Raw genomic sequence first — 27,784 nt, forward strand, 5'->3', positions numbered from 1 at the left:
ACTAAGAGTTCACATGCCACAACTGAAAAATCCCACATGCCTCAACAAAGATTGAGGGTCACACATTCTGCAATTAAGACTTGCTGCAGCCAAATAAATAAATATATATTTTTAAAAAGATGTGTTTTAAGTCCTGACCTGTTGGGCTTTTCAGTATTGTCGGTTTAACTTTGGAAGAGCTAAGGGTATTCTGGAAAGTGGTCCCTGCACTGGGACCACTAGAAAAGACACCAAGTCTTTTTTTATCTCCTTTCCATTTCTTTTTCTTTACCTATCCCCCTGCCCCATATTGCAGAATCCTACACAGATACCAAGTAAAGAAAACACTCAATAATTGGAATCCGAAATGCTCAAAAGCATGAATAGCTAATGATGACAGAATTTTGGGTACTGTGACAGGAAATGGAAAGTTCAGTGGGGAAGCTGTAGGATGAGAGCCTTCAGGCACTTGCCAGATGACTCAAATGCCATGCCCACTCAAATGCCCACTCTTCTTACTCACAGGCCATTGCTGCCCTTGGAGAGAAGTTGACCCCTATATATTGGGCAATGCAGCTGAGCCAGCTCTGCCAGGCCCAGTGACAGTGACATGCCCACGCCAACCTGTCCACACCTCCTTCTCAGCCAGAAGCCACAGGACATGGAGGAGTATTGCGAATTCCAGTGTGGGTCATCACAGAATTCATGCTTCCTGAAGTCCAGGGTTCATCCACATACCTCAGAGATGAGCAGAAAGGTAAGAACAAAACTGGCATCAGCCCATTGATGATAAATAAGACTTGATTTTGCGGAGTGACTCAGGTTTCCATCCTGTTAACAAATATGTGTAGTAGTCAGTTATTCAAATATTCATTCAGCAAATACTTCTTAACACATGCCAGGCACAGGTCAAAGATACAAAGAAAAAGTTCACAAGTATAAAAACAGATATGAGTATACCAGAAATAATATAGTATAATGGGATAATTGCTATAATAGAAGATAAACAAAAGTTTAAGGAAACCAAGAAATAGGAATGATTAATTGTATGTGTGTGTATGAGTATGTGTGTGTGTGTGTGTAGGAGGTTGTCATCCAAACCAGAGAAATGTGTTGGTTTTTTTTTTTTAATATATATGTTAACCAAGTTTCCTAGTGTCTCCCTCCAGTACAGCCCTTTCCCCTGTAGGAAATAGCTTTCCTCCTGCCTTCCTGTCAGGTTCACCTTCTTCAAATGTATTTTGAATGAAAAGGAGTCACATCATGTCCATTCACGAGGTGGGATGGCCCATGCTTCAGCCTTCTCTCCACTGTAGCCTGTTTTTAATAGCCAGTCACAGCTCCTGCAATTGTTGACCTATCCTTCCTTCCCCTACCACTGGGCAACATCTCTGCTCATCCCCAAAGCACCCCTCAGTCAAAGCTGTTGTGTGTAATAGACTTGCAGAGTGGTTGGAGGTTATAGGAGGAGTCACAAGAAAATGAAAGGGAAAAACTATTTAAAATAGAAAATAAAAATGCCACTGATCTGCAAAACGCTGTAGCCATTCTTGCCCCCAAGCAATTTTTCACGACCCTTGTTGAACCTCAAGGCCTGCTACCTTCTGTCATCTCTGCAGGAACCACTGCCTTTTCTTGGAGACTAAGACCATATGGTGTCACTTGGCTTCCCTGAGGACACTCAGATTTTTGCTAACTTTATTAAGCAGAAGTTTGGCGCTTCTATGTCCTGGTCTCTGTAAGTCAAACCAGGTCATTCTTGAGGTCACGTGTATGGATCAAGGCCATACCCTGGGGACTTCCCTGGTGGTCCAGTGGCTAAGATTCTGTACTCCCACTGCAGGGAGCCCGGGTTCGATCCCTGGTCAGGGACCTAGATCCCACATGCCACAACTAAGTGTTCACATGCCGCAGCTGAAGTCTTACATGCCACTATGAAGATCGAAGATCCCTTGTGGTACAACCAAGACCTGGTACAGCCAAATAAATAAAAATTTAAAAAACCGTTTAAGAAAAGAAAGCCACACTCTGATGCCTTTTCCTCTGAGAAGCTTCTCCCCGACACAGAAGAGCAGCAGTCATTTTTGTTGTTGCTGTTTTTAAAGCATTTTGTTTTCATGCCCTTGAATATGAGAGGTGGAAAAAAATGAAGTCTTGTAGACCTGAGTCTTCCAATGGAGCCCCCTTATCCAAGGAGGTGGGTAGAGATGGTGGCCAGAGAGGCAGTTCCCAGAGAGGGATGGCCACTTGGGGTAAAGTTTTGCATCTCTGTCAGGAGTGTGTCCTGGACAGATTCCTTGAATCATTCCACTCTTAAGCACTATGGATTTGATGTTTTCTCTTTTGTTAATACTTCAGACGTGATTTGAAGTCATGAAAGGACCCCAAAGTTGCTATACTGACAGCAGCCTCTAGTTTTGGTGTGAATGGTAGCACAGGTACATGCTTGTTCCTCCCACACTGACTTTATCTGTTTGTCAACTCAGCCCAGCCAGGTAACCTGCTCAAAATAGGTCAGGTAACTCTTGGTGATGGACAGGGAGGCCTGGCGTGCTGTGATTCATGGGGTCGCGGAGAGTCGGACACGACTGAGCGACTGAACTGAATTGAACTGAACTGAACTGAACTCACAGTGAGAATTAACAAAGAGAAAAAAGGAAAAAGAAAAACTTGCTTTGGTTTCGATGACCTAACAATGTAAAACAAATTTTAAATTAGATCATCCAGGAGGTAGGTCTTCTTGAATGGCTCTAGGAATTTTTTTTCTTCCTGCTCTGATAGATCATCTAGCTTATTCCAAGGGCTATGAATTTGGCTCCAGCAACTGCTGCCAGTCAGGCTCCACAGTCATGCTTATGCATCCACACCTTCGCTTTCATTGTCTCCTCATGGCAGATCTTTGTGAAGTGTTATTGCTTTATTTCCCAGCACTTGGCAGGGAGGGCTGTCCTCTGAGGCAATACTGGGGTCAGGCAAAGTGGTCTGCTGGCTGCCTGCATGGCAAGCGTTGCCACCATCACTCAAGGTCAGGGGTCACACTGGGTTGGTTGTGTGAACAAGAGTGTTTATGGTCGTGCTTAGAATCTGGACTGTAGTTTGCCATCCAGGATAAAAGATGAAACAGAGCAACCCTGAGCAGAATGGGGGCGCACATCTATGGAGACTCGGGATATGCCAAATGTGGCCTCCAAGGGAAAGGGGGCAGGGGGATGTTGGAAGCAAGAATGTTGTTGCTTATGAGCTTTAAGAATTCAGAGGTAATTCCACGGGAGAGAAATGAGTATAAAGAAGTCTAAATTAGCAAGAGGCAATGAACCCAGAGACTGATAGACAGCATTTGCCAACCCCAAGCTACCAGCCCTGCCTCCAGTCCTCACTGATCTCCCCCTTTCCTGAACTTCTATCATATGCTCCATCTTAATTACATTTTGCCATTTATACCATACTCTATCTTACGTTGTTTCGCAACTGTGGCTTCATGTATAAACATTATCTCTTCCCAACTTGACTATAAAGTCCTGGAGGGCAAGACCATACTTGACAACTGGCAAAAGGTATGAATGAAACTAATTTTTAAAACTTGTGTATTTACTATGAGAGGCAATAATATCAAGTAGAATTGTGCATGGAAGTTAATTAAATAATAATTACAGTAAAGAAGCATACCAGCACTATTAAAAAGCACTCTCTACCTAATTTCCACCATGCAAGGCCACTGAAGACAGATGGGTCATAGTGGAAAGTTCTGATAAAAAGTGGTCCACTGGAGAAAGGAATGACAAACCACTCCAGTTTCCTTGCTGTGAGACGGCAAAAGGATATGACACTGGCAGATGAGACACCCAGGTCAGAAGGTGTTCAGTATGCTACTGGGGAAGAGCAGAGGGCAGTTACTAACAGCTCCAGAATGAACCAAGAGACTGGGCCAAAGCAGAAACTCTCAGTTGTGGATATGTCTGGTGGTGAAAATAAAGAATCTGCCTGCAATGCGGGAGACCCAGCTTCAATCCCTGGTTGAGGAAGATCCTCTGGAGAAGGGAATTGTGCTCACTTCACATGTTAATAAGGTTATGCGCAAAATCCTTCAAGTGAGGCTTCAGCAGTAGACAAACTGAGAACTTCCAGATGTACAAGCTGGGTTTAGAAAAGACAGAGGAACCAGAGATCAAATTGCAACATTTGCTGGATCATAAAGAACACAAAAGAATTCCAGAAAAACTTCTACTTCTCTTCCATTGACTATACTAAAGCTTTTGATTTCATGGATCACAGTGAACTGGATGGAAAATTCTTAAAGAGATGGGAATACCAGGCCACCTTACCTGTCTTCTGAGTAACCTGTATGCAGAACCAGACATGAAACAACGGACTGGTTCAAAATTGGGAAAGGAGTTCATCAAGGCTGTATCTTGTGACCCTGTTTGTTTAACTTCTCTGCAGAGTACATCATGGGATATACAGAACTGGGTGAATCACAAGCTGAAATCAAGATTGCCAGGAGAAATATCAATAACCTCAGGTATGCAAATGATACCACTTTAATGGCAGAAAGTGTGTGCATGCATTCATGCTAAGTCACTTCAATTGTGTCCTACTCTTTGTGACTCCATGGACTGTAACCCACCAGGCTTCTCTGTCCATGGGATTCTCCAAGGAAGAATACTGGAGTGGGTTGCCATGTCCTCCTCCAATGGCAGAAAGTGAAGAGAAACTAAAGAGCCTCTTGATGAAGGTAAAAGAAGAGAGTGAAAAAGCTGGCCTAAAACTCAATATTCAAAAAACTAGGATCATGGCATCCGCCCCATCACTTTATGGCAAATAGAAGGGGAAAATGTGGAAACAGTGACAGACTTTATTTTCTTGGGCTCCAAAATCACTGTGGGTGGTGACTGCAGCCTTGAAATTAAAAGATGCTTGCTCCTTGGAAGAAAAGCTATGACAAACCTGGACAGCACATTAAAAGGCAGAGATATCACTTTGCTGACAAAGGTCCATGTAGTCAAAGCTATGGTTTTTCCAGTAATCATGTTTGGATGTTAGAGTTGGACCATAAAGAAGGTTGAGCACCGAAGAATTGATTCTTTCAAATTGTGATTCTGGAGAAGACTCTTGAGAGTCCCTTGGACTGCAAGCAGAGCCAACCAGTCAATAGTAAAGGAAATCAACCCTGAAGAGTCATTGGAAGGACTGATGCTGAAGCTGAAGCACCAATACTTTGGCCACCTGATGCGTGTAGCCTACTCATTGGAAAAGACCTTGATGTTGGGAGAGATTGAAGGCAAAAGGAGAAGGGGCCAGCAGAGGAGGAAATGATTATATAGCATCACTGACTCAATGGATGAGAGTTTGAGCAAACTCCAAAAGACAGAGAAGGACAGGAAGCCTGGCATGCTGCACTCCATGGGATCACAAAGAGTCAGACACGACTTAATGACTGAACAACAGCAACCTAATTTCCTGGTCAAAAAATTATTTTTAAGGTTTTTAATAATTAAAAAGTTTAACATACTGTTAGAGAAAACAGTTTTATTTATCCCCATGTAACTGTCACCTGGAGTCTAGAATTTTCAGGTTTTCACCACTGTTATTTCATTCTCTTTTTTAAAAAATCTGGGTTGATTTTATTTCTCATGTTATCATTTCCATAATCTCTATCTGTAGCATAATAGTTATTAGCATATTTCATCAATCCAGATTAGCAACAACAATAAAAACGAGGCAAACATAGCCATTTTTACCTACGGTAATTAAAAAATTTTAATTACAAATCCAAGATATGTTATTTATCTCTATATAGTTAAGAATACACCTCTAAAAAATATGGACATTTTCTTTCATAACCATGTGCATTCATCAAGCTGATTAGTGTCACCTTAAAATTAACAATAATTCCTGTAAATCATCTAAACTTCCCTAATTGTTTCCAAAGAGCAAGAACATCATTTAAAAGAAGGCCTTTTTCTCAGCCTGTCACAGGGAGTCATGCTAGAAACTGACAAGAAAAGGCAGTGATTAAATTCAAGGTCAATTCTTTTCTGCGTGTAATAGCAAAGTATGAGAATCACAGTCACAAGCTAGAGGTTGGCTGCTCTCTAACAGAGAGGATTGGCCTGTAATCCCTCTTTCTGGATAGAGGATGTTGGGTTCTAGAGAGCTAATGCTATTTCAAAGTGTGTGTGTATGTATTTAGATAAGGGCCATCTTTGGGGCACTGAAGTGGAAATAGATTGCAGGGGACTGTGATGGAATTCAGGGGGAGCTATGAATTTAGATGGAAAAAAGGGATACATCTTAAGTTTTTATTATCCTTTAATGGAAATTCATAATTCCTTTTAACTATAAATATAGGCAGCAAAGCGGAGAAGGCAATGGCACCCCACTCCAGTACTCTTGCCTGGAAAATCCCATGGATGGAGGAGCCTGGTAGGCTGCAGTCCATGGGGTCATGAAGAGTCGGACACGACTGAGCAAACTCACTTTCACTTTTCACTTTCATGCATTGGAGAAGGAAATGTCAACCCACTCCAGTGTTCTTGCCTGGAGAATCCCAGGGATGGGGGAGCCTGGTGGGCTGCTGTCTATGGGGTCGCAGAGTCGGACACGACTGAAGCAATTTAGCAGCAGCAGCATAGGCAGCAAAGCACAGAAGTATTCTTATCTGTGGCTTTGTCACCAATGGAAATAAAAATACTTTAATATCACATTCAATTGTCCCAAATATCTTCAAATTGTATTGAATATTCATTATTACTTTGAAATTATCTTGTTTTTCCACCTCTAGGTCTTATTATATGTCAATAAGGAAGTAAATACGTTGCTGCTGCTGCTGCTGCTAAGTCGCTTCAGTCGTGTCCGACTCTGTGCGACCCCACAGACGGCAGCCCACCAGGCTCCCCCATCCCTGGGATTCTCCAGGCAAGAACACTGGAGTGGGTTGCCATTTCCTTCATAAATCTACTTTGTTTTGTTTTGCTATTTGGATAACGTATTTTTTCTATACTTGTTTTCCTTTGTAGTCCTGTGTATTTTCTTTTACACATTTTAAAGCAGTATTCTGAGAAAGAGTCCACAGACTTCACCAGACAGGCAAAGGAATCCATGGCATAGAAAGAAGAAGCCCCTAGAAATAGCCTGTTTCAAATACACAGAAAGCTAAGATGCTGGGAGTGATGTTAAGGAAGAAAAGAGAATTTCCCCCTGACTAGTTCATCATATTTTTGAACCCTGAACATAATAGCTGGACATGAACAATTAGCCCATATAAGGAGCCCAGAAGCCACCGCAAGAGCCGTATGAAGGCTCATCTCCAAAGCCACATTTCTTCTAATGCTGGCATATGAGTCATAAGCTTTGGCTGGCTCTTCTAGAAGGATGCTCAAAGTCCTCTACATCACAGCAGAGTACTATAAAAGTCTAAGGTATTAATAGAATTCCTCCCACCTCGAGGCTGTGGTTCTTCCCACGAGATCTTTGCAGCAACATACTGGGCACCTGCCAGGCTGACTGTGTGTGGGGCAGGGACCTGCTGGAGACAGTTCTCAGCTCACAGTCTAAAGTTGATATTGACTTGCTATCATGAATAAGACAAGAGGGAGGTGAAATGATTTGCCTAAACTCCTTTTTCTGGAACATGCCACTTGCCACCTACTTAACAGAGTTTTAAGTTGATCAGCACAGCATATATGTTAAATCCTAGGAGTGTCACATTATCATATCATGAAAAAGTTATCAAGCTTTGCTAAAGGCAGAGGGTAAAGATAACCAACTGTTGCTGAGATCACATCAACTCTTATTCTTTACCTGCAAATTCATCAATTTTGTTTTCTTCTCACTGGCTAATGACTTATTAGCATTATACAGTGAATTGCACATAACTGCCTTGTACAATAACCATACCTTTAAATTTTCCAAGCCTGGAAAAAGACCTTTCATAATTATTTTTGCTTCCTATAGCCATGATGGGCTTCCCTCAGATAGCTCGGTTGGTAAAGAATCCACCTGCAATGTAGGAGACCCTGGTTCAATTCCTGGGTTGGAAAGATCCGCTGCAGAAGGGGTAGGCTACCCACTCCAGTATTTTGGGGCTGCCCTTGTGGCTCAGCTGGTAAAGAATCCACCTGTAATGCAGGAGACCTGGGTTCTGTCCCTGGGTTGGGAAGATCTCTTGGAGAAGGGAAAGGCTACCCACTCCAGCATTCTGGCCTGGAGAATTCCATGGACTCTATAGTCCATGGGGTCGAAAAGAGTCGGACATGACTGAGCGACTTTCACTTCACTCACAGCCATGACAGTTTATCAGCTTTTGAGTTTCACATTCACATTTGGTGTGGCTTCTGGCAGGAGTATGTTAACAACAATCAGATGTTTGAAATGGCTGGCAGTCATTCACTTTAGCTCCAAACTGGAAATTACCCAGATGTTCATCAGTAGGAGAATGAATTAAGTCATTTGTGATTCATTCCTACAAGGATGGACTCTACAGCATTCCTTGATGGCACAGTGGTTGAGTATCCGCCCACCAATGCAGGGGACAGGGGTTGATCCCTGGTCTGAGAGGATTCCACATGCTGCAACTTCTGTAGCCCTCGAACGTAGATAGAGCCTACGCTCCACAACAAGAGAAGCCACTGCAGTGAGAAACCTGCACACCACACACAGCAATGAAGACCCAGAACAGCAAAAAGAGAGAAATAAAATTTTATATGTATATATATGAAAGGATGAAGGAGCTATCGCTACTGGCAACAGTCTGAATTAATATCACAAATAGAAGGAAGAAGCCAGACAGAAGAGAGTTCATGCTAAATGATTCCACTTACACAGAGTTCACAAACATTCACAAAGTGAGCCTCAGGCATTAGAAGTCAGAAGAGTGGTTGTTTGTAGATGGCAAGCAGTGACTGGAAGACGTGAAGGGATCCCTGGGGTACTAGGACCAGGTCTGTTTGTTGACTTGAGTGCTGGCTACTTGGATGTATTCATTTCGTGAAAATTTTTTGAGCTGTACACTTATAATTTGTGTAGTTTTCTGTGTATTTGTTGTAGTTAAACAGAAATCCAGAATTACAAAATTCGACGTGTACAGGGTCCCAATATGTTTTCTTTCTAATACACCCTCCTCCAGAATGCATTTCTTCTTAGAGAATTGGTGATATTTTAAAATAGTGTTAAGAAGTCTGAAATTTTTAATTGGGGTTTGTGGGAATATGCAAATCACCAGAAAATAAGCTATCCTGCCAGCCCTGCAATCCCTAATTGGGTTATAAATCTTTTTATTGACATATTTGTTCATCCTAAATGACAGATATCACAAAACCAACTGTGATCTGTTCTAATGATGTGTTAAAGTGACCTCAAGTACACTGAGCAGCGGTGAGGACAGCCTTACCAGAAGCAGGCTCAAGGACAAGGACACCTCACCAAGCAGATGTAATAGCGGCTGGGATCCCAATGCAGTGTGCAGCAGGAAGAAAGGCAGATGTCTTCTAATTGGCCAGTCCAGAGAGTGCATTGCTTTCTGATTGGTGGACCCAAAATGTGTACTGTTTTATAGAGAGGACTAGATGCAGCCCTTCTTCTGTTCCCCTGGGGGTGCTTTCTTCTGCTCACCACTATTGATGTAGATGGCGGTCTTCCCCTCCTTCAGTCACCTACCTTCTTTCTTCCTTGTTTTTACATAGCAAGCCTTTGAGAACCATCTTCTTTCTTTCATGTCTCCTTTTCATCCCATTCCAATTCCAGAGCAGAGCTTAACTGTAAGTCCCTATGTTTCACTGTTAGCTTTGTAGGCATTAAAGAGGGGAGCCCTGTTTACCAATCATTGAAATCCATCACTTGGTGTCCAAGAGGAATTTATTAAACATTTGTTTAAAGAAGGAACTGCAGATTCTTGGTTTTTAGGCATCCATTCTTCTATCTGTAGATACATGTAATTCTTCTAACTTTATCTGATGTAATTTATAAAGTACTATATGTTTGCTATTATTATTAACCATAATATTATAACTATGCATACTAAGAAATGTCTGCTATAAAATTTTAACCATATATGTATATAGAAGTGTTCATATTATGATATTTCTAGGGCTAGAATTTAGGGTAGGATTTTCAATTTCTTCTTTAATTTTTTTCTATATTGATTGAAATCTTCAACAGTGATTATCATTCATAAGAAACATTAAAATATTAAAAGACTTATAAACTAAAATTTAAAAAAACATAGACAAAATGGAAAACTATCAAATGCCAAAATTGGTGTTAGAAATAGGGAACTTGAATAGACCAATATGTTTGAAAGAGGTTAAATTGCAATTGAAAACCTCCACTCTTAGAAGACTGTAGACTTAAATGGTTTTTCAGGTGAATTTACCAAACTCTTGAGGAACAATAAGTTTCCAAATTACTCCAGAAGAGACAAAAACAAAAGTTAATCAAGGTCATTTCATATTGGTACAATCAGATGAACACATTATATTAAAATAAAAAAAAACTCAACCCTCTTTTAAAAAATATTTTAAAAGATGAAAGATCTTTGAAAATACTAATTGATTCCAACAGTTTGCTTTAAAATAATACAGCTTGGTTAATGAATGGTTCATCATTAGGGATTCTGCCAACATAATTGGAGCATTAATAGATTAACATTTTTTTTAAATCCCATAATAATTTCAATTGATACAAAAAAAGCATTTGATAAGTTCTTTACTTATTTATGATAAATATCTTAGTAAGCCAAGAGGAAAAAGGATTTCTTTAATTCCCTTAAATGAATTAAGTACCATTTAATCCCTTATTAATTAATTAATTAATATTGTCATTTAATCCCTTAAGTATACCAAAACTCTTAGTAGATATTATACTTATTGAAGAAATGTTAAGTACATTCCTATTAAGACTGGAAACAAATATTCTTAAGTTAAAAACCACTGTATATTATAACCAATACTACAATATTGGAAATCTTGACCAACACTGAAGAAAAGAAAGAGAAATAAGAGGCTTGGAAAGGAAGAAATAAACCATTGGTTTTTTCAAGGTGATACACTTATTTACTTTGAATAACTGATAGAATCAACAGGTAAATTATAAGAATGTGGTGTATGTATGATCAAGTTATAAGTGCATTTCTAAGAGCAAACAACTAGAAAATATTATATATACTATCACATAACAGCCACTAAAAATAGTCTGGTGATTAACTTAACCAAAAACATATAAGGTTTTCTGGGGAAAATGTAAATATTGTAATAAAGAACATAGAAAAACAATTTTGAGTGATAAAGAGACATTCCATGTTCTCAGAGGAGAAGACAATAATATTGTAAAGATATCAGCTTTCCCCACATCTAGTACATGCAAAGTAATTCCACTAAAATTGTAGTTAGACTTTTGAGATACATGATAAATGTATTTAAAAATGTGTATACTGATGAGGCAGTATAAGACCTCTTAAGCAAGAACTTGAAAAATCATGTGGCATATAGTTGATTATTGAATACATCAAAGTTAAGGATTTCTATTATACAATAACAGGCATATGAGTAAAGTTAGAAACAAATTTCACAATGGGTGAAGAGCCTTTAAAATGTTGACAAAGGATTGACAAGTGGACATTGTTGACAAGTGGACAAAGGATTCCTATCTAGACTATGGAAAAACACAAATCAAACAAGAAATCAAATCAACAATAAATCAAATCGTATAAATCAACAAGAAAAAGACAGTAATTCAATAGAAAAATGGGCAAAATATCAAACAATTTATAGAAAATAAACTCAAAAGGCTAATAAATCATAAGTAACTCACCAAATTGACATAATACTGAGATATAATTTTATACTTATTTGACTGGAAAAAATTAGAAAGCTGAATCCATGCCTTGTGTTGGCTGGATATGAGAATAAGTCCTGCTTGTGGGAGTAAGGACAGGCACAGTCATTGAGAAGCACACTCTGTACTATTCAGACAAACTAAGTAAAGTTGTGTCCCATAAGATGGCAAGACTAAAAGGGGTTAAGGAAATAAGAGGAGTAGAGAAAACAGTAAGGTTTCTGGCTTAATCCCAGACTGGGTAGATTCAGGTGACAGTGCTCAGGATAGAGAATAAAAAGGGAGGAGGAGCTGCTTTGATGATAAAGTTGATGTTTTCCTTTTTGGACCTTTTAAGAATCATGAACTTATGAGACACCCTGATGGAATTAATAGGTACTCAATTAATATTATAATCTGCCCCATCAAATAAAGTCCCTTTTCTTCCATGTTTAGGAAAGACTGAATCTTTTTTATATTAGTTCTGTATTTTTTTAATTTATTTTTTGTGAAGGATAATTTCTTTACAGAATTTTGTTGTTTTCTGTCAAATCTCAACATGAATCAGTCATCAGTTGAGTTCAGTTCAGTCGCTCAGTAGTGTCCGACTCTTTGTGACCCCATGAATCACAGCACGCCAGGCCTCCCTGTCCATCACCAACTCCCAGAGTTCACTCAGACTCATGTCCACAGAGTCGGTGATGCCATCCAGCCATCTCATTCTCTGTCATCCCCGTCTCCTCCCACCCCCAATCCCTCCCAGCATTAAAGTCTTTTCCAGTAAGTCAACTCTTCACATGAGGTGGCCAAAGTATTGGAGTTTCAGCGTTAGCATCAATCCTTCCAATGAACACCCAGGATTGATCTCCTTTAGAATGGACTGGTTGGATCTCCTTGCAGTCCAAGGGACTCTCAAGAGTCTTCTCCAGCACCACAGTTCAAAAGCATCAATTCTTTGACGATCAGCTTTCTTCACAGTCCAGCTGTCACATCCATACATGACCACTGGAAAAACCATAGCCTTAACTAGATGGACCTTTGTTGGCAAAGTAATGTCTCTTCTTTTTAATATGCTATCTAGGTTGGTCATAGGTATACATATATCCCCTCCCTTTTGAACCTCCCTCTCATCTCCCTCCCCATCCCACCCCTCTAGGTTGATACAGAGCTCCTGTTTGAGTTTCCTGAGCCATACAGCAAATACCTGTTGGCTATCTGTTTTACACATGGTGCTGTAAGTTTCCATGTTACTCTTTTCATGCGTCTCACCCTCTCCTCCCCTCTCCCCATGTCCATAAGTTTATTCTCTATGTCTGTTTTTTCATTGCTTCCCTGTACATAAATTCTTCAGACCATTTTTCCAGATTCCATATATGTGACTAAGAATGTGATATTTATCTTTCTCTTTCTAACTTACTTCACTCTGGATAATAGGTTCTAGGTTCATCCACCTCATCAGAACTGACTCAAATGCATTCCTTTTTGTGGATGATTAATATTCCATTGTGTATATTTACCACAACTTCTTTATCCATTCATCTGTCGATGGGCATCTAGGTTGCTTCCATGTTCTAGCTATTGTAAATAGTGCTGCCATGAACAATGGGATACATGTGTCTTTTTCAACCATGGTTTCTTCAGGGTATATGCCTAGGAGTGGGATTGCTGGGTGATATCCTGGAAAATCCCATGGATGGAGGAGCCTGATAGGCCACAGTTCATAGGGTTGCTAAGAGTCAGACATGACTGAGTGACTTCACTTTCACTTTTCACTTTCATGCATTGGAAAAGGAATTGGCAACCCACTCCAGTGTTCTTGCCTGGAGAATCCCAGGGACAGGGGAGCCTGGTGGGCTGCCATCTATGGGGTCGCACAGAGTCAAACACGACTGAAGCGACTTAGCAGCAGCAGCATGCTGGTTTTATTCCTACTTTTTTTAAAGGAATCTCCATACCGTCTTCCATAGTGGCTGTATCAATTTACATTCCCACCAACAGTGCAAGACTATCCCCTTTTCTCCACACCCTCTCCAGCACATACTGTTTGTAGACTTTTTGATGATAGCCATTCTGAACAGTATCAGGTGATATCTCATTATAGTTTATATTTGCATTTCTCTAATAATGAGTGATATTGAGCATCTCTTCATGTATATGTTAGCCATCTGTATGTCTTTGGAGAAATGTCTGTTTAGGTCTTTTTCCCACTTTTTGATTGGGTTGTTTGTTTTTCTGAGTTATATGAGCTGCTTGTATATTTTGGAAATTAATCCTTTGTCAGTTGTTTCATCTGCTATTATTTTCTCCCATTCTGAGGGTTGTCTTTTCATCTTGCTATCGTTTCCTTTGCTGTGCAAAAGCTTTTAAGTTTAATCAGGTCCCACTTGCTTACTTTTGTTTTTATTTCCATTACTCTAGGAGGTGGGTCATAGAGGATCTTGCTTTGATTTATCTCATCGAATGTTCTGCCTATGTTTTCCTCTAAGAGTTTTATAGTTTCTGGTCTTACAGTTAGGTCTTTAATCCATTTTGAGTTTATCTTTGTGAATGGTATTAGGAAGTGTTCTAATTTCTTTCTTTTACATGTACCTGCCCAGTGGCAAGCCACTCCAGTACTGTTGCCTAGAAAATCCCATGGATGGAGGAGCCTGGTAGGCTGCAGTCCGTGGGGTCGCTAAGGGTCAGACACGACTGAGCGACTTCACTTTCACTTTTCACTTTCACACGTTGGAGAAGGAAATGGCAACCCACTCCAGTGTTCTTGCCTGGAGAATCCCAGGGACCGGAGAGCCTGGTGGGCTTCCATCTGTGGGGTCACACAGAGTCGGACACGACTGAAGTGACTTAGCAGCAGCAGCCCAGTTTTCCCAGCACCATTTTTTGAAGAGGCTGTCTCTGCCCCTTGTATATTCTTGCCTCCTTTGTCAAAAATAAGGTACCCATAGGTTCCTGGGCTTTGTAGTATAATCTGAAGTCAGGAAAGTTAATTCCTCCAACTCCATTCTTATTTATCAAGACTGCTTTTGTTCTTCAGGGTCTTTTGTGTTTCCATATGAATTGTGAAATTTTTTGTTCTAGTTCTGTGAACAATGTCATTGGTAATTTGATAGGGATCGAATTGAATCTGTGGATTGCATTTGATAGTATAGTCATTTTCACAGTATTGATTCTTCCTGCCCAGGAACGTGGAATATCTCTCCATCTGTTTATGCTGTCTTTGACTTCTTTCTTTAGTGTCTTATAATTTTCTGTGTACAGTTCTTCTGTCTCCTTAGGTAAGTTTATTCCTAGATGTTTAATTCTTTTTGTTGCAGTGGTAAATAAGATTGATCCTTTAACTTTTCTTTCTGATTTTTCATTGTTAGTATATAGAAATGCAAGTGATTTCTGTGTATTGATTTTGTATCCTGCAACTTTGCTAAATTCACTGATTAGCTCTAGTAATTTTCTGATACTATCTTTAAGGTTTTCTATGTACACTATCATGTCATCTGCAAACAGTGAGAGCTTAACTTCTTTTCTGATCTGGATTCCCTTCATTTCTTTTTCTTCTCTGATTGCGTAGCTAGGACTTGCAGAACTATGTTGAATAATAGTGGTGAAGATGGACACCCTTGTCTTGTTCCTGATCTTAGTGGGAATGTTTTCAGTTTTTCACCATTGAGAATAATGTTTGCTGTAGACATTATATATGGCCTTTACTATGTTGAGGTAGGTTCCTTCTATTCCCAATTTTTGAAGAGTTTTAATCATACATGGGTGCTGAATTTTGTCAAAGGCTTTTTCTGTATCTATTGAGATGATCATATGGTTTTTATCTTTCAATTTGTTAATGTGGTGTATCATTTGTTTGATTTGTATATGTTGAAGAATCCTTGCATCCCTGAAATAAACCCAACTTGAACATGGTGTTCAAGAGTCCCTCAAACTGCAAGGAGATCCAACCAGTCCATCCTAAAGGAGATCAGTACTGGGTGTTCACTGGAAGGACTGATGTTGAAGCTGAAACTCCAATACTTTGGCCACCTGATGCGAAGAACTGACTCATTTGAAAAGATCCTGATGCTGGGAAAGACTGAGGGCAGGAGGAGAGGGGGACAACAGAGGATAAGATGGTTGGATGGCATCATTGACTTGATGGACATGGGTTTGGGTGGACTCTGGGAGTTGGTGATGGACAGGGAGGCCTGGCGTGCTGCAGTTCATGGGGTCACAAAGAGTCAGACATGACTGAGCGACTGAATTGAACTGACTGACTGAACGTGGTGTATGAGCTTTTTGATGTGTTGGTGAATTCTGTTTGCTAAAATTTTGTTGAGGATTTTTTCATCAATGTTCATCAGTGATACTGGCCTGTAGTTTTCTTTTTTTGTCTTGTCTTTGTCTGGTTTTGGCATCACAGTGATGTTGGCCTTGTAGAATGATTTTGGAAGTGTTCCTTCCTCTGCAGTTTTTTGAAAGAGTTTTAGAAGGATAGGCATTAGCTCTTTTCTAAATGATAGAATTCTCCTGTGAAGCCATCTGGTCGTGGGCTTTTGTTTTTGGGGAGATTTTTGATCACAGCTTCAGTTTCAGTGCTTGTAATTAGATTGTTCATAATTTCTATTTCTTCCTTGTTCCATCTTGGACGATTGAACTTTTCTAAGAATCTGTCCATTTCTTCCAGGTTAGTCATTTTATTGCTATATAGTTGCTCATAATAGTCTCTTATAATCCTTTGTATTTGTGCGTTGTCTGTTGTAACCTCTCCTTTTTCATTTCTAATTTTGTTGATTTGATTCTTCTCTGTTTTTTTTGATGTGTCTGGATAAAGGTTTGTCAACTTTGTTTATCTTCTCAAAGAACCAGCTTTTAGTTTTATTAATCTTTACAATTATTACTTTTATTTCTTTTTTATTTATTTCTGCTCAGGTCTTTATGGTTTCTTTCCTTCTACTAATTTTGGGGTCTTTTTGATATTCTTTTCCCAGTTGTTTTACATGTAAAGTTAGGCTGTCTATTTGATGTTTTTCTTGTTTCTTGAGGTAGGATTGTTTTGCTATAAACTTTCCTCTTAGAGCTGTTTTTGCTTCATACCATAGGTTTTGAGTTGTGTTTACATTGTCATTTGTTTCTAGAAATTTTTTGATTTCCCTCTTGATTTCTTCAGTGACCTGTTGGTTATTTAGAAACGTGCTGTTTAATCTCCATGTGTTTGTGTTTCTTACAGTTTTTTTCCCTTATCATTGATATCTAGTCTCACAGCATTGTGGTCAGAGAAGATGCTTGATAGGATTTCAGTTTTCTTAAATTTACTGAGGTTTGATTTGTGACCCAAGATGTGATTTATCCTGGAGAATGTTCCATGTGCACTTGAGAAGAAGGTGTATTCATCTGCATTTGGATGAAATGTCCTGAAGATATCAATGAGATCCATCTCATCTAATGTATCATTTAAGTCTTATGTTTCCTTATTAATTTTCTGTTTTGATGATCTGTCCATTGATGTGAGTGGGGTGTTAAAATGTCCTACTATTATTGTGTTACTGTCAATTTCTCCTTTTATGTCTGTTAGTGTTTGTCTTATGTATTGAGGTGCTCCTATGTGGGGTGCATAGATATTTACAAGTGTTATGTCTTCCTCTTAGATTGATCCCTTGATCACTATGTAGTGTCCTTCCTTATCTATTGTAATCTTCTTTATTTTAAGGTCTATTTTGTCTGATAAGAGAATTGCTACTCCAGCTTTCTTTTGCTTCCCATTTGCATGGAATGTATTTTTCCATCCTCTCACTTTCAGTCTATATGTGTCTTGAGGTCTAAAGTGTGTTTCTTGTAGACAGCATGTATATGGGTTATGTATTTGAATCCATTCAGCCAGTCTGTGTCTTTTGGTTGGAGCATTTAATCCATTTACATTTGAAGTAATTATTGATATGGATGTTTCTATGGCCATTTTCTTAATTGTTTGGGGTTGATTTTGTAGATCTCTTGTCTTCTCTTGTATTTCTTGACTATAGAAGTCCCTTTAATGTTTGTTGTAAAGCTGGTTTGGTGGTACTGAATTCTCTTAACTTTTGCTTGTCTGAAAAGCTTTTGATTTCTCCATCAATTTTGAATGAGATCCTTGCCAGGCACAGTAATCTTGGTTGTAGATTCTTCCCTTTCAGTACTTTAAATATATCCTGCCATTCCCTTTCAGTCTGCAGAGTTTCTGTTGAAAGATCAGCTGTTAAGCATATGGGGTTTCCCTTATATGTTATGTGTTGCTTCTCTCTTGCTGCTTTTAATATTCTTTCTTTATGTTTAGTCTTTGTTAGTTTGATTAGTATTTGTCTTGGTATGTTTCTCCTTGGATTTATTCTCTATGGGACTCTTTGTGCCTCTTGGACTTGATTAACTATTTCTTTTTCCATGTTGGGGAAATTTTCAACTATAGTCTCTTAAAATTTCCTCATACCCTTTCTTTTTCTCTTCTTCTTTTGGGACCCCTATTATTTGAATGTCAGGGCGTATGATATTGTCCGAGAGGTCTCTGAGACTATCCTCAGTTCTTTTCATTCTTTTTACTTTATTCTGATCTTCAGAAGTTATTTTCACCATTTATCTTCTAGCACACTGATTCATTCTTCTGCTTCAGATATTCTGCTATTGATTCCTTCTTCAGTTCAGTTCAGTTGCTCAGTCATGACCAACTCTTTGCGACTACATGAATCACAGCACGCCAGGCCTCCCTGTCCATCACCAACTCCCGGTGTTCACTCAAACTCATGTCCATCGAGTCGGTGATGCCATCCAGCCATCTCATCCTCTGTTGTCCCTTTCTCCTCCTGCCCCCAATCCCTCCCAGCATCAGTCTTTTCAAATGAGTCAACTCTTCGCATGAGGTGGCCAAAGTATTGGAGTTTCAGCTTTAGCATCAGTCCGTCCAGGACTGATCTCCCTTAGGATGGACTGGTTGGACCTCCTTGCAGTCCAAGGGACTCTCAAGAGTCTTCTCCAACACCACAGTTCAAAAGCATCAATTCTTCGGTGCTCAGCTTTCTTCACAGTCCAACTCTCACATCCTAGTGTATTTTAATTTCAGTAATTGCATTGTTTGTCTCTGCATGTTTATTCTTTAATTCTTCTAGGTCTTTGTTAATTGATTCTTGCATTTTCTCCATTTTGCTTTCAAGGTTTTTGATCATCTTTACTATCATTATTCTGAATTCCTTTTCAGGTAGTTTGCCTATTTCTTCTTCATTTATTTGGACTCCTGTGTTTCTAGTTTGTTCTTTCATTTGTGTAGTATTTCTCTGCCTTTTCATTTTTTTTTAACTTACTGTGTTTGAGGTCTCCTTTTCCCAGGCTTCAAGGTTGAATTCTTTCTTCCTTTTGGTTTCTGCCCTCTAAGGTTGGTCCAGTGGTTTCTGTAAGCTTCTTATAGGGTGAGATTTTTGCTAAGTTTTTGTTTGTTTGTTGTTTGTTTTTCCTCTGATGGGCAAGGCTGAGTGAGGTGGTAATCCTGTCTGCTGATGATTTGGTTTGTATTTTTGTTTTGTTTGTTTTCTCGATGAGGCATCCTGCACAGGGTGCTATTGGTGATTGGGTGATGCTGGGTCTTGTATTACAGTTGTTTCCTTTGTGTGAGTTCTCACTATTTGATACTCCCTAGGGTTAGTTCACATTCCAAGATGTCTGGCTCTAGGTGAGCCATCATGATTATCTTGGTCGTGAAGATCTTTTTGTACAGTTCTTCTGTGTATTCTTGCCACCTCTTCTTAATATCTTCTTCTTCTGTTAGGTCCATAGCATTTCTGTCCTTTATTGACCCGATCTTTGCATGAAATGTTCCCTTGGTATCTCTAATTTTCTTGAAAAGATCTCTTCTCTTTCTTATTCTGTTGTTTTCCTCTATTTCTTTGCATTGATCACTGAAGAAGGCTTTCTTTTCTCTCCTTGCTATTCTTTGGAACTCTGCATTCAGATGCTTATATCTTTCCTTTTCTCCTTTGCTTTTCACTTCGGTTCTTTTCAAAGCTATTTGTAAGGCCTCCTCAGACAGCCATTTTGCTTTTTTGAATTTCTTTTCTTTGGGGATGGTCTTGGTCCCTGTCTCCTGTCAAGTGGGCCACGAACAAAGCTAGTGGAGGTGATGGAATTCCAGTTGAGCTATTTCAAATCCTGAAAGATGATGCTGTGAAAGTGCTGCACTCAATATGCCAACACATTTGGAAAACTCAGCAGTGGCCACAGGACTGGAAAAGGTCAGTCTTCATCCCAATCCCAAAGAAAGGCAATGCCAAAGAATGCTCAAACTACCGCATAGTTGCACTCATCTCACACGCTAGTAAAGTCATGCTCAAAATTCTCCAAGCCAGGCTTCAGCAATATGTGAACCGTGAACTCCCAGATGTTCAAGCAGGTTTTAGAAAAGGCAGAGGCACCAGAGATCAAATTGCCAACATCCGCTGGATCATGGTGGAAAGCCACTCCAGTACTCTTGCCTAGAAAATCCCATGGATGGAGGAGCCTGGTAGGCTTCAGTCCGTGGGGTCGCTAAGGGTCGGACACGACTGAGCCACTTCACTTTCACACATTGGAGAAGGAAATGGCAACCCACTCCAGTGTTCTTGCCTGGAGAATCCCAGGGATGGGGGACCCTGGTGGGCTTCTGTCTATGGGGTCACGCAGAGTCAAACACGACTGAAGTGACGCAGCAGCAGCAGCAGCTGGATCATGGAGAAAGCAAGAGAGTTCCAGAAAAACATCTATTTCTGCTTCATTGACTATGCCAAAGCCTTTGACTGTGTGGATCACAATAAACTGTGGAAAATTCTGAAAAAGATGGGAATCCCAGACCACCTGACCTGCCTCTTGAGAAACCTGTATGCAGGTCAGGAAGCAACAGTTAGAACTGGACATGGAACAACAGACTGGTTCCAAGTAGGAAAAGGAGTACGTCAAAGTTGTATATTGTCACCCTACTTATTTAGCTTATATGCAGAGTACATCATGAGGAACGCTGGGCTGTAAGAAGCACAGGCTGGAATCAAGATTGCTGGGAGAAATATCAGTAACCTCAGATATGCAGATGACACCACCCTTATGGCAGAAAGTGAAGAAGAACTAAAAAGCCTCTTGATGAAAGTGAAAGAGGAGAGTGAAAAGGTTGGCTTGAAGCTCAACATTCAGAAAACAAAGATTATGGCATCTGGTCCCATCATTTCATGGGAAATAGATGGGGAAACAGTGGAAGCAGTGTCAGACTTTATTTTTGGGGGCTCCAAAATCACTGCGGATGCTGATTGCAGCCATGAAATTAAAAGATGCTTACTCCTTGGAAGGAAAGTTATGACCAATCTAGCCAGCATCTTGAAAAGCAGAGACATTACTTTGCCAACCAAGGTCCATCTAATCAAGGCTATGGTTGCCAGTGGTCATGTATGGATGTGAGAGTTGGAGTGTGAAGAAAGCTGATCACTGAAGAATTGATGCTTTTGAACTGTGGTGCTGGAGAAGACTCTTGAGAGTCCCTTGGACTGCAAGGAGATCCAACCAGTCCATTCTAAAAGAGATCAATCCTGAGTGTTCATTGGAAGGACTGATGCTAAAGCTGAAACTCCAATACTTTGGCCACCTCATGCGAAGAGTTGACTCACTGGAAGGGACTCTGATGCTGGGAGGGGTTGGGGGTGGGAGGAGAAGGGAACGACAGAGAATGAGATGGCTGGATGTCATCACCGACTTGATAGACGTGAATTTGGGTGAATTCCAGGAGTTGGTGATGGACAGGGATGCCTGGCGTGCTGTGATTCATGGGGTCGCAAAGAGTTGGACATGGCTGAGTGACTGAACTGAACTGAACTGAGGGTTAGTTCTCTGGTAGTCTAGGGTCTTGGAGTCAGTGCTCCTACTCCAAAGACTTAGGGCTTGATCTCTAGTCAGGAACGAAGTTTTAAAAAGTGGGTTGTTATGGCATTAAGTGAGATTAAAACAATATCCAAAAATGAGAAATCAATGATGAACCCCAGACAAATGGAAGGTCCAAAATCAGGCAAATAATAATTAAAATAATGGAATATACACATATACATATACACCCATGAGCAAAGTCAAAACAGTCCAACAAAAATAAAGTACAACAGATTGACCTGGCGAATGAAGAAAATCAAAATTTATATTTACCATTTAAGAACAAAACTAACTAAAGCACAAACTGCAAAACAAAATGAAAGCAAGGTGCCAAGTGGGGAATAAAGCAACAAAAACCAAACTAAGAAATCTGTTGAGAGGAATGGGAAGAAAGAAAAAAAGAATAGATATGCGAAATTAAATAGAGGTAGATGAAGATTTATATACATTAAAGATTAACTTCAAGGGGAAAAGAAAAGTAGGAAAGGCAATCAAAAGAATAAATGTAGAAAAAATATAATAGGTTTAAAGAAATTAAAAGTTAGACTTATAGAAAAGAGAAAAGATAAAGAAAAAAAGGAAGAAGAAAGGAAAAAAAAAAAAGGAAAATTCCACAGAACTGCAAAAGCCCAATGTAGATGCAGAGGTTTATGAGAGCAGTAATAATTATGACTGAATATACACATATATGTATACAAAGATAAGCAAAATCAAAACAGTCAACAAAAATAAAGTACAATAGATTGACCCAGCAAACAAAGGAAACATAAAATTATATCTATCAGAACAAAACTAACTGAAGAACAAACTGGAAAACAAAACTAAAGCAAGGTGCCAAGTGGGGAATAAAGCAATGAAAAAAAAACTAACAAATATGTTGAGAGGAAAGGAAAGAAAGAAAGAATAGATATGTGAAGTTAAATAAGGTAGAGAAGATTTATATACATTGAAGATTAACTGCAAGGGGAAAAGGACAGTAGGAAAGGCAAACAAAGGAATAAATGTATAAAAATAATATAGGTTTAATAAAATTAAAAATTAAAATTATAAAATAGATAAAAAAAGGAAGAAGAGAAAAGGAAAAAAAGGAAAACTCCACAGAACTGCAAAGGCCCAACATAGAGGCAGAGGTTTATAACAACAGTAAAAATTATATACATATACACCCATAAGCAAAATCAAAACAGCCCAACAAAAATATAGTACAATAGACTCACCTGGCGAACAAAGGGAACCAAAAGTTATGTCTACCAGAATGAAACTAACTAAAGCACAAACTGGAAAACAAAACTAAAGTAAGGTGCCAATTGGAGTATAAAGCAATGAAAATAAAACTAACAAATATGTTGAGACTAAAGGAAAGAAAGAAAGAGTAGATATGGAAAGTTAAATAGAGGTATATGAAGAAGATTTATATATATTAAAGATTAACTGCAAGGGGAAAAGAACAGTAGGAAAAGCAAGCAAAGGAATAAATTAGAAAATAATAGGTTTAAAAGTTAAAATTTAAAAAAAGAAGAAAAGAAAAAAGCAAAAACAATTTACCAGAACTACAAAAGCCCAATATAGAGGCAGACGTTTATAACAATAAAAAATGTAACTGAGGAAAAAAAAGAAGGCTCAAAAGCTTAGTTAGATTTTATAGTGTCAATAAAATCAACAACTACAACAGGGGGCAAGGGAGTGGCAGAAAGAGAAACCCCAAAGAATCTACAGAACGAGTCAAAACATAAGAGTAATAAATGCTTTTCTTGAGTCACTGCTGTCAGAGTCCTTTCCCTCACTGGGAGTCATAGTCCACCTTACCTCCCTAGGGTGCCCTCTCACACTGTGCTGATCTCTAGACCTGCTGTGAAGGCAGCTCAGATTCTAATCTGCTCCTACTCCTGTGTGTTCTTGCCTCCAGTGTCCACAGCTCTCATAACTAGTGTGTTTTCTTTTGTGGGAGCTCTCAATGGCCTTTTATATATTCCACAGACACAGAGTCTGCCTAGTTGATCATGTGGATTTAATCTGCAGCTTGTACAGCTAGTGGGAGGGTTTTGGTTCTTCTTCCTTAGTCACACTACCCCTGGGTTTCAATTGTGGTTTTATTTCCATCTCTGGATACGGGCTGTCCACTGGGGTTTGCTCCTGAGGCTGCCCTGGAGGACTTGGGTTTGCCGCTGTGAGGGCCAGGTGTGGAGATGGTGCAGCTGCTTGGGTCTCAGGGCTTCTGGCAGCACCAGGTACTCAGGGGAGTTGGTGGCTAGGGCAGCAGGAAATACAGTGCTCTAGAAGGGTATGGCAACCAGTATTGGCCAATATGCTCCAGTATTCTTGCCTGGAAAACCACCTTCCTGACAGAGAAGCCTTTCAGACCACAGTCCACACGGTCGCAACGAGTGGGACACTACCCAAGTGACCCTGTGCGCATAGGTGCAAGAACTTTTTGCCTGTGGCAGCTCTGCCCCAGTGAGAGTTGGGCTTGCGGGGACCCTGGTGGTGCCAAGTGTGCAAGGACACGGACTGCTTCCGCCACAGAAGTTATGGCCCTATCAGAGTCTTTTTTTCAAGCCTCTTGTAGCTGGCGATCAGAAGGCCTCTTTGGCCAGTCTTTCTCCACAGCTCCACCCGTTCAGGCACTGAGAGGGCTCCCTTGCTTGGGGTCCTTCTTGGTTGTTTGATGCATCAGGCATATAGAGGGGCCCCCAGCCTGGGGTCCTACTCTGTAGATTAGCATGTCAGGCGATTAAAGGGGCACCCTGTGTGGGGTCCTACACTGTAGTTCGGTGTGTCAGGTGTTTGATTGGCCAGCCTCTATTGTTCAGCGGGGGATGCTGGCATGTGGGGAGAGAGACACTGTGGTGATGGCTCCACCCCCTATGCATGACTCAGCAGTATCGCCTTGCTTCCATGGCTGCCCAGCTTTCCTCCACAGGCATTTTCCAGCACAATATCCTCCTTCACATCCCCTTGATCCGTCTCTCTGCAGTCAACAGCAGCCCTTGCCCTGGGGTTGCTCTACAATCCCTAAACTCCAGCTCCCAGCCAAATACATAGTAGGGTATGTATGGCTGAGGTGAGGACTGTTTTTGTCTCATCCTTAGATGTTTCTCCTCTGACTCAGACAATTGCCTGATGTGAGGATCAGACTCCTGTTTCAGTTCTCCTGCCCACTGAGGGCAGGTCCAGTCCTACTAACAGTCCTGTTTTTCCCCCTAGTTCCTTCGTCCTACTGAGTTTTGCGTGGGTCTATATATTTTTTTCTGCTGGTCAGGTACTTCTGTCTGCTCTCAGCTGGTGTTGTGCATGGACTTCTGTGTCTCAAGGTATATTCCTGATGTATCCGTGGAGAGAGATGTATTCCATGTCCACAGATTCCTCCACCATCTTGCAATCCCAAAATTGAATATTAATTTGCCATTTTCTTCAGCTTAAATTCTGTTAACTTTTGTAGTTGAAGGACCAATATTTTTATTAACCCCTTCTCAATAATAAATAGATAACACTGATTTTTTAGATCATCAAAACTTTTAAGCCAATATTAGGAACCAAGTGAGAATATATCCTTGCTTTTTCCAAGTCACCAAATGTTGACATTTTGGACATATATTTTAAAGTGAAGTCACAAAGAGTCAGATACGACTGGGCGGTGAACACACACACATACACCAGGAATGCTTAAAAGACATAATTCTAAAAACCTCATGGGAACCAAAAATCTGCAAGTGATTAAATACACAAAAAAGAAAAAAAAATCCAAACATATCACTAAAGATAGACATCAAATCAAAAGAGAAGAAAGCAGAAGAGGAAGGGAGGGAAAAAAGACCTTTAAAAACGAATCCAAAACAATTAACAAAATGGCAGTAAGAATATTCACATCGATAGTTACCTTAAACGTAACTGAATAAAGTGCTCCAACCAAAAGATACAGACTGGCTGAAGGGATACAAAATCAAGACCCGTATATAAGATGCCTACAAAAGACCCACTTCAGATCTAGGGAAACATACAGAGTGAGAGTGAGGGGATGGGAAAAGGTATTCCATGTAAATGGAAATCAAAAGAAAGCTGGAGTAGCAATACTCATATCAGACAAGATAGACTTTAAAATAAAGAATGTTCAAGAGACAAAGAAGGATACTGCATAGTGATAAAGGGATCAATCGGAGAAGACCCTTCTTTCAATTTTCTGTAGACGCTTACCTTCCATTTTTCTCTCACTAATTCTGCACAGAGTAGTCTACATTAGTACTGTCCATAAGAATATAATGCAAGTCATATTTGTTACTTAAAATGCTTAGTAGCTATATTAAGAAAATAAAAATAAACAGGTTAAATTGATCTTAACAATAGACTTTATTTCTAAAGCTGAAACTCCAATACTTTGGCCACCTCATGCGAAGAGTTGACTCACTGGAAAAGAGTCTGATGCTGGGAGGGATTGGGGGTGGGAGGAGAAGGGGACGATAGAGAATGAGATGGCTGGATGGCATCACCGACTCGATGGACATGAGTTTGAGTGAACTCCGGGAGTTGGTGATGGACAGGGAGGCCTGGCGTGCTGTGATTCATGCGGTCGCAAAGAGTCAGACACGACTGAGCGACTGAAATGGACTGAACTGAACTGATACAGAATACAATTTCAACATGTGGCCAATATAAAAGTTATTAATAAGATATTTAAATCCTTTTTATTGTTTCAAAATATTATGTATATTTTATACTTAGAACATACCTCAATTCAGATGAGCCACACCAAATGCTTACTAACCACTTGTAAGCAGTAGCAGCTATGCCACTGGACACACAGGTCTAGATACAGTGTTTAAAATCCTTTGTTATTTAAACGTTCTTTTTAAAATCATTAAGTTCCTCTCTATCATTTTCAGATACTAAAAGTTTGTCTAAAAAACAATATAGCATTTTTTTCCCCACTCCAGTCATTGGAAATGGAGAGCTCTTTGGAACAGTCTTTAGGACTTGAGTGCTTCTGGCAAGAAGGTCTTTGCAAATGCACCCTCCTTTCCTCCACTCTCTGGAGTCAGGCTGAATGGGGCCTTGGAAGGAGCTCTTTGCAGGAGTCCACACAGCCGTTTTGGCTGCTTATTGAGGGATTGCAGGTTTTCTGACTCTTCTCCTCAGCATTCAGAATACGAATTCTTTCTTTTTTAAATTGGTTATTTATTACACCTTGTGCTTATACAAAAGAGGCCAGAATATGATTTCTTAAACAAATGGTATTCCATCCCAGACCTGGGAAGATCCAAACCACACTAGCCATTAAACAAATGGGAAGAAGGGAGACGACTTTTTCCATTTGGGGCTCACTCACGTTCCAGTGCAGTCAAGCAGATCTTTTGTTCTGTTTGGAATTGGTTTGGAATGAAACAGAGAAGAAAGAAAACACGTATTGCATAAGCTTATGGTAACCACAAGTTGGGTAAGGCAAATATTAACAATACTTGAAGCAAATGAAAATGTTTGAAATTATTTCCTTTCTCTACCAAATCTAATACAATGTTCTGCTTTGGGTGGGAGGATGACAAGATGACTTCTCTCAAACCCATTTTAATTCTAGTTTTGTCTACTTTTTAAAATAATTATGTAAAGATCAGGGTTTTGTTTTTTTTTTTTTTTTGGTGTGTGGGATAAAAACACATACCATGAACTTCACCCTTTTTTATGATTTTAAGTATACAGTTTAGTTTTAATATATTTACATCATTATGAAACAGATCTCCAGAATGTTTTCATCTTATAAATCTGAAACTCTATACACATTAAATAACCATTCCTTTTCACCTTCTCCTCCCAGCTCCTGTTAACCACATTCTGAGTTTGATTAGACATCTCATATAAATGGAATCGAACATTATTTGTCTTCTTATAATTCGTTTAGTTCACTTAGCATAATGTCCTCAAGGTTCACTCATGTTGTAGAAACATTTTTTACAGTAAGATTTTTTTTTAGAGTCTAGTCTCCTAGATTCATCATAAAAAAAGCACATTCGATTTTTTTTACCAGAGTTGGACTGTGAAGAAAGCTGAGCGCCGAAGAATTGATGCTTTTGAACTGCGGTGTTGGAGAAGACTCTTGTTGGACTGCAAGGAGATCCAACCAGTCCATTCTAAA

The sequence above is a fragment of the Moschus berezovskii genome, chromosome 13, assembly GCF_049115385.1.
Source record: "Moschus berezovskii isolate FMDL1 chromosome 13, NW_MosBer_1.0, whole genome shotgun sequence".
Taxonomy (NCBI): domain Eukaryota; kingdom Metazoa; phylum Chordata; class Mammalia; order Artiodactyla; family Moschidae; genus Moschus; species Moschus berezovskii.